At 41.2% G+C, this 8,260-nt stretch overlaps 1 pseudogene; it reads left to right on the top strand.

Moving 5' to 3' along the window:
* The first annotated feature begins 3,344 nt into the window (after positions 1 to 3,344).
* On the top strand, positions 3,345 to 3,860 carry LOC114023583 (annotated as a pseudogene).
* The last annotated feature ends 4,400 nt before the right edge of the window (positions 3,861 to 8,260 follow it).

Below are 8,260 nucleotides of genomic sequence, written 5' to 3'. Positions count from 1 at the left end.
GATGACGAATACAGTCTATGTGAGGCTTCTCTGCAATATGGCCTCTGTTCTAATGGCTTGTTACAAGAGCATAAGGGAAATTCGTGCTGGGCAGCCTGCGCCTAGCATTCAGATTTCAGCGACTCCCTTGTGTGGCCAAATCAACCTAATTGCGTTAATGCTGGTTGAAGTGCTCCTACTACAATCTTGAAAAAGGCTACCTAAGAACACCATGTCACTGGCATTTTTCCGAGGCGTGGTTGCTCAGCTGCTGCTAGTTTTCATTTGTCCTTATTCAGAGCTTTTCTTCGGCTCATAGTTCAAGAAGGCAGTTTAAAAAAAGACGCAAGGGGCGGTGTTGCTTATGGTAGCCAAACGGTGTGAGCACGGGCTTGTCAAACAAGTTCGGTTACGGTGGTCCAGCTAGCCAGCAGCTGAGTGGGGGTTACAGAAGAGGCTACGGCGGTCAAAGCAGCATGAGCGGATGCGACCAAGTTTTACAGGAAAACTCCGGGGATTTTCAATAAAATATTACATAGAAAGCCATAGAACAGCAGCTACTCCAGTGGTGGCAGCCATGCATCTATGGGAGTGAAAAGAACGAGAGAGATATCTGGCATGTCCAGTGTGAGTGGTGGATGGGGAATGCAATTCTGATCTCTGACTCTTGGTCAACAAACAAACAAAAACGAAGTTTAACAGTTCTGCGATACAAGCTTGTATGCTTTCTGTAAGGGTAATCAGGATTGTTTTAAAACTTCGGGTTCAGTATTTTTGAAGACAGAAAAACATTCATCTCGGATGTAATATTCAAGTTGAGTAAAGACTGTAACTGTTAAACAACTTCAGCTTTTCTCAAGGTGGTTATGTTGTAGGAGTGTACTTAAGCAATAAGCATATTTAGGTTAAGGCAGTTTTAATTAAGTTAAATGTTGCTCTTATACCACATTGCATGCAATACTGTTTGAGATGCATGTTGAGACAAACAAAAACACACACACACATACCAAAAAAAAAAAAAAAAAAACCAAAGCAAATATAGGAGCTGTCTCTGCTCTTCAGAAGTGAAACACTTGGCATGTTTGTTCTAGTTTATTTCGTTTACTATTCAGTAAGGCACATATGTTCACGCTTTTTTTTCTTTCTTTAAGTTAATGGGGACAATTTTGAGGATACTTTAAGATTTGGTCTTAGTGTTTGTATTAAATTCTGAAGACTTGATTTAAATCTTTCATTGTATGATGATTTCTTTGTAGGTGTATTGCACTAAGTGAAACTTGTTGAATAAATCTTCCTTTAAAAACTAGGGGGGAAAGATGCTATGTTCACCCATGGACCTAATGCAGAATATAGGAGTTTGTAAAAAGAAAAAAATCCCTCTGTGCTACCCATTCTGCAAGGCCCGGCTTAAATGCTGTCACTTTCATGAAGTCTCCCCTGGTCTCAGTGGAAAGAGTAACAAATTTGGAGTAAGAAGCACTCCTGTGAGCCCAAACCATATCACTTTGGTGATGTGTGACGGACAATTGACTTGCATTATCCAAGTCCAAATTTCCTCACTTGTAAAATGGAGATAGCAACACCTGAATTTCTTGCCTTAAAATGTTGCAGTGGAGAAAGTACTTTGCAAACTCTGAAGTGCTATCCTAATGTGAACTGCTATCTCATCTATCAATGGAGCTTAAGTTAAAAAAAAAATGCTGAATGTGCAGCATGAGTATGTAACTTGCAGTCCAGGAACAACCTATATGACCTTGTCACTTTCTTTCTCTGGACCTCACTTTCCTTTTTCTTTTTCTTTTTCTTTTTCTTTTTTAAATTAAAGGGGTTGGATTATGTGATTCCCATGACCCCTTCTGGCTCTAAAATTTCTGTTCTAAGGGCCCTTTCTGCTCCAACATCTTATGTTCTAAGATCCCTCTCAGCTCTGCCATTCAAAGATTTTAAGAGATTTCCTATTCCCACAAAACCCTTCTTCCCTTAATCCCACCTCAAGCTATTAAGAATATTTCCCAGACTTCTAGACCCAGCTCAGGTGTCACATCTTCAGTGAAACTGTCCTTAAACACCCCGTGTTCCATGTTCTAAGGACTCACCCAATGCTTTAAGCAGCAGGTCTTCCAGTTCTGATGTGCTATTTTCTATCTTTTCAGCTGAAAGTAAATTCTTGAAGCACATATTGTCCTGACCACTTATATAGCTCTTAAAATAAATTGCCTTGGATTTTTATTATCTGTGGATATGTCATATGTACCCAACGAGATTGCAAGTTCGTTCCTTCAGGCATGAATAAAAGTTAGTAGGTAGTAGCCTACTACTGTAAAAGGAACTCTGGCTTGGGAGGTAGAAGACACTCACTCTCTGGACGACCTTGGGTAAGTCACCTCTAGGCTTCAGCTTCTTCCTCTAGAAAATGATGAGGATGGATTAGATGGTCTCTGAGGACCCTTCCAGATCAAAATTTATGGTCCTATGACAGGTACTTCCTTTCCCTTGGGTCCTGTGTCCCCACTGTCAAAAATAAGAATTGTGCCACCAAGATCACAGGGCTGAGGCACTTAGATGGCTCAGTAAATAAGATGCTAAGCCTAGAGTCAAGAAGACCTGAGTTCAAATCCTACCTCAGATACTTACTAGCTATGTGACCCTTGACAAATCACTCAACCTCTCTCTGCCTCATTTTCCTCAGCTGTACGATGGGATAATAATGGCATCAGCCTCCCAGGCTTGTGGTGAGGATGAAATGAAATAATAATTTATAAAATGTTTGTATGCTAAAGTGCCTGGCACATAGTAGGTACTTATTTCCTTCCCCTTCCCTTTTGTGGATATCTGATGAGATAATGGAGGCAAAAGCCTTAAACTATGTCCTGTTGTTATTGTCATTTCCAACTCTTCCTGATACATTTTGGGGTTTTCTTGGCAAAGATACTGGAGTGGTTTGCCATTTCCTCTCCACCTCATATTTTACAGATAAGGAAACTGAGGCAAATAGGGTTAAGTGACTTGCCCAGGGTCACACAGCTAGTGTCTGAGGCCAGATTTGAACTCAGGAGGAAGAATCTTCTTGATTCCAAGCCCAGTGCTCTATCCACTGCACCACCTAGTACCATAGAAATGTAACATTATCATTACTGATAAGCAGACCTCAAACTTCTCTTAACAGCTGACTTAAGTACTTATTGGATTGTCAGCTCCCTGAGGGCAGGATTTTATTCATCTTTGTATTCATCCCCCATATAGGACCTGGGGAGACTCAACTCAGCATAAATCATAGTTAGATTGGATTAAATATAACCAGCTTCAGAGGACTCAGAAATCTGTTTTCTCTTCTTAAGAAGCGGAAAGATGCTCTGCAAGAAAGAATGGACAGGTCAAAACGAATCTTGTTGGAATCAGCAGCCCCCCTTGGCCACTTTTCCCTACAAAACAGGATAGAGGAAGCAGGGCAGGGCATGGGACTAGGGGTGGGGCTGGTGGCATCACAGCAGCTACAGGAGCAGGGGGTGGTGAACACCATAGTGAAAGGGCTGGAGAGAGAGAATATCCGTCAGATGAGGGCATCATGTTCCGGTGCAGTGCCAGCTGCAATGAGGATACCCTGGCCTCTGTGAAGCAGGTTCATCAGCTCACTGAGCACTCCCGTGCACCCTTGGCTCAATCTCAGGCCCTTGTGACCAGTGAACTGGAGAAATTCCAGGACTACCTGGCTCCATGCACCATGTGCTGCGGTGAAAAAGCCAAAGACTTGTTGGATGCTGGGAGGAAGGAGCAGCAGGTGAAGAGGCAGCTGTGTGACCAAATGTGTTAATGACCGAACACACCTCATCCCCACCATGACCAGGAAGATGAAGGATTCCCTGGCATCTATTGCAAAATAGTCATTATCAGTAGTCATCTGGGGTGAGAGAATGGGTCTACTTGTAAAAATGTGTGGAAATTTTTACCTTTCAGTGAAAATTTAAGAATGAAGAAATTGAGGCTGGTAACAAGTTTAAGAATACCTTTATGGAAATTTTGCATCTGCCACTAGATTCTGTTGGTTCCATTACATGTTTTAGCCCGTAGGTGAAGGAATGGAAGAAGCCGGTGCTCAGACCCGGATTGGAAGTAGTGTGGAGGGTTTATAATACCTAGGCCCACCCCTTCAGCGAAGATAATCCCTATTCTATCTGTTGGAGCCCTTAACGGCTTTCGTCTGGATCAGAGGTATTCCATTCCTAGAAGCTGGAATATCCCTTTCTTCTCCCCAACCTACCTTCCATCTGGTATGAATCCCTGAGGCAGCTGGCCACTTTTATTCAGTACCAACTTCACATCCACCTGATCGAGCCACTTCCCATAGACCGTAAAGCAGCAGCCACGAGTTCACTACTGATTGGAAAAGAGAAACGCAGTGGTGTTTTTCTCCCCAGCACATGAACCTGGCATTCAGAGGGATGTCTGGGGAAGGAGGGTTTCTTGAATTAGAGCACTGAGTAGCTCCCGGGTGATCTTTCCTTTGATGAAAATGGTTCTCAAGCCAGCTTTCAGCTGGGACACCAAGCAAGAGCATAAAAGGGAAAGCTCCCACCAGGCATGGGAAGCTCCAGTTACTTCACATTGGCTTCTCTGGGACTGCTGCTCAGGTTTCCCTTTCTTGCCCTTCTGGAAGGTACTGGAAGGGGCAATTTCACTTTAGAAGACTTGGGTTTAAGCCCCAGATCTGCCTCTTACTAGCTCAGTGAATTTCGGGAAGCCCTTAATCTCTCTGTGCCTCAGTTTCCTCATCTATAAAGTAGGGATTATAACTCTTTCTCTGCCAACCTTGAAGAGTTGCTGTGAGGGGGGAAAATAGATAATATACAAAGTACTTCACAAAGTACTTCACTTCAGTTAAAGTGCTTTTTGAGACTAACATAAATAGTTTTGAGCTAAGGCCAAAGAAAGCCTCTTTTTGCTTGCAGAACAGTATTAAGCCTCTTGCTTAATGGAATGATAGAAAAACTGGTTTGGGGGAAAGTAAGTTTTCCCCAAAGCAGAAAAAGATGTGATACCTGAGCCCTTCCTGCTTATTTGACCTCTTCAATAGAAACAATTTATTGAGAAGACCCTCCTAGGAGAGGAAAGGCTAAGAAGATGACTTAAATATCTGGGGCGTGAACAGGTTGCAAGGGAGAGCTTTTCTCTACCCCAGAATAGCGGAAGCAGCTAGCACCAATTATCCAGTTATCACTGTCGGTTAAAACTTTGAGCAACATGTTAGTACCAGGCATCATGTTGGAAAAGATATTGTTTTCTTTATACCAACTTCTTACTGAATGCAATTAACATAGCCTTCCTGCTTAATGTTTTCCTAGCGGTTTGATTAAAAAATAGTTTGATTTTTTTTTACTTCAAAAACAAAACAAAACAAAACCCAGGATAGAGGCCTCTTTTATTTCCCCCAGCAGTCGAGAGAAGATGGGACACCTTATATTCCAAATCACTGAGATATCTGAAATGGGCAAAAAGAAAGCTCAACAAAGGGCTATTTTCACACCCAGGTTATGTATGAGAAATGCTGACCTTTCGTCTTATTTGTAGAATGTAGAGCATAGAATGTTAGAACCTGAAGGGACCTTGGAACACAGAAGAATGTTAGAGCTTCTAAGGGTGTGCTGGAACCAGCTCTTACTGGCTGTCCAGAGCTGATTGTTAAATTTTCAGTGTGAGCATTTATATCTTGGAAATCAGCAGATTCTACAAATTAGGGTTTGATTTATTGTTTTCTTAATTGTCTAGAGAAGTGATGGAGAAAGTGGTAATAATACAGATTAAGCTGAAAATGGTTTTGTGAGCTCTTTCCCCCCCACCCCCCCATCCCTCCATCCTCCCAGGCCCCGAAGAGAGCTGATTATTAAATGTTTATCAGCATACCTCTGGCTAAGAAGTAATATTTTAACTCAGCTCCTCTGACTTTAGAGCCAGTAATGGTAGTGCTCTTGGCACTGCCATGCTTTTCTGACTCCTGTGACTCATTAAGAGCTCAAATATCTGAGATTCCATTGCATGGAAGAGAAGTCAAAGGTCATCTAATCCAACCCTACCTGAGTAGGAATCCCATGACCTGACAAATGACCTTTCAACCACTATTGGAATACTTCAACTGACAGGGAACTCACTACTTTTTTCAAGTAATTCATTCTTTTGTTCTATAGCTGTGAGAGTTAGAAAGTTGTTCCTCCTATGAGTTAAAATATTTCCTTCCCTGAAAACTGTACTTAATGTTTCTAAGATAAGGAATGACTTTCGGTGGAATACAGGAAGTACTAGCCTTTACTTCAGAAGACTTGGGTTTAAGCCCCAGATCTGCCTCTTACTAGCTCAGTGACTTTAGGGAAGCCCTTAATCTCTCTGTGCCTCAGTTTCCTCATCTATAAAGTAGGGATTATATCTCTTTCTCTGCCAACCTTGAAGAGTTGCTGTGAGGGGGGAAAATAGATAATATACAAAGTATTTCACAAGTATAATCTAAATGTGAGTTATTTTGCAAAGACCCAGAAATTCAACAGCTATTTAGTGCCTCTAATTGACAATGCAGGAGATAAAAAAAATGAATGAGACAGTCCCTGCCCTCAAGGAACTTGCAGTCTAGTAGGGAGATAAAACATATACATAACCACATGTAATTATAACAAATCAAAATATGATTAACTCATTATAAATGTGTAATAGGAGTGCAAAAGGAGAGATCTATTCTAATTAATGAAGATGATTCTCATAAAATTGTGGGATTTCCAAGTTGGAAAGTAGCATTAGAAATTATCTAGTCATCTCCCTCCCCTTCATTTTACCACTGAGTGAACCAAGGCACCCAAAGCAGTGAGGCTTTCCCAAGGTCACATAGTAAGGGATAGAACTGTGATTTTAACTCAGATCTTCTGTCTGCACATCATGGGATCAGGGATAAATTCCTGAAGAAGATAGCACCTGAGTTGGGTCTTAAATAATTAGGAAGATTTCAACAGAGAGATTGGTGTGATTGGGAGGAAAAGAAGGATATTTAATAAATATTTACTGATCACTTACCATGTGCTGTGAAAGATATCAACTGGTTAATAGTTGCATTTATCAGAGCAACTTAGGGTAAACAGAGTCTTTCTTAATTCTCAGTACAGTGCGTCTCCTAAGAGGGCACAGATACAATATGGATAGTATTGGCACATACAATTCCTTTCACCCAAGAGAAATCATTTGAATCTGGTGAAGCCCAAGAATTTTGGAGTTTTCCTGAGTGTATAAAAGTGATATGGATAGGCTAGAGAGATCAATCCATCTTCAGTCCAAGACAATTGCATCTAGAGCAGAAATTCACCTCCATTCTTCTACTCCATCATAGAGTGGAAGAACCTAGGTCAATCAAGGAATCAACAAGTGTTTATTAAGCATCTTCTCTGTGCCAGGCACTGTTGTAAGTGCTGAGGATACAAGTACAAAGAATAAAACATAGTCAAAGTGCTTGGGTTTAAATCTTAGCTCTGCCTTCTCACGAATCCTGGGCAAATAAAACATTTCTTCTTTCTGAGTCTCAATTTTTCCTCCTACAAAATGGGGATAATAACAACTTATATTCCCTGCCTCACAGACATGAAAAGAAATCATTTTGTAAACCTTGAAATGCTATTTAAATTTGAGCTGTTATAAATGGTGATTATATTGGGATGAAGGGAACCCCCAGAAGACCAGAACTATAGATAAGTCTTGTTAATTCAGACTTAGATGGGGAAGGAAAAGATGGGGGGGGGAGATTTTAGGGGGAGAAACACTGCTATAAATTAGTTACAAGTCTAATTATACAATGTTATTAAACTACATGCTATTTTATGACTTTTAGCACATACTGTAATTGGAACTATGATAAGTTATTGCCAGGTAGAGGGCCTTAGGGGACTCGATTTAAGAATGATTTATTCTCACACTGAAACACCCAAACTAAATAGTGAGGGCCTCTGCTCACATGGCAGCTACAGCATCTCTGTGAAAACAGATCATTCTCAAGTGCTTGAAATACCGTTGGGTCCCTTCAGAGGACAAATATTCCTCTGGATATTGATTTATTCTGAGGAAAGGACCTTGAACCTTAAATTATAGGATCTGGGCTTAACTCCCACATTTGCATTTCTTAGCTGTGAGTCCCTTCCCCGCTCTGAACCTCATCTTTCTCCACCTGTAAAATGGAGAGATTAAGGCTTACAATGCCTTCCTCCTGTTTTGTGGCTCGTAGACTTGAACCTGGAAGAGGCTCAGAACCCATAGAGTC

The sequence above is a fragment of the Vombatus ursinus genome, unplaced genomic scaffold, assembly GCF_900497805.2.
Source record: "Vombatus ursinus unplaced genomic scaffold, bare-nosed wombat genome assembly UNPS02014818.1, whole genome shotgun sequence".
Taxonomy (NCBI): domain Eukaryota; kingdom Metazoa; phylum Chordata; class Mammalia; order Diprotodontia; family Vombatidae; genus Vombatus; species Vombatus ursinus.
Note: the sequence above shows the minus strand (reverse complement) of the source record. Positions and strands in the feature narration are given on the sequence as shown.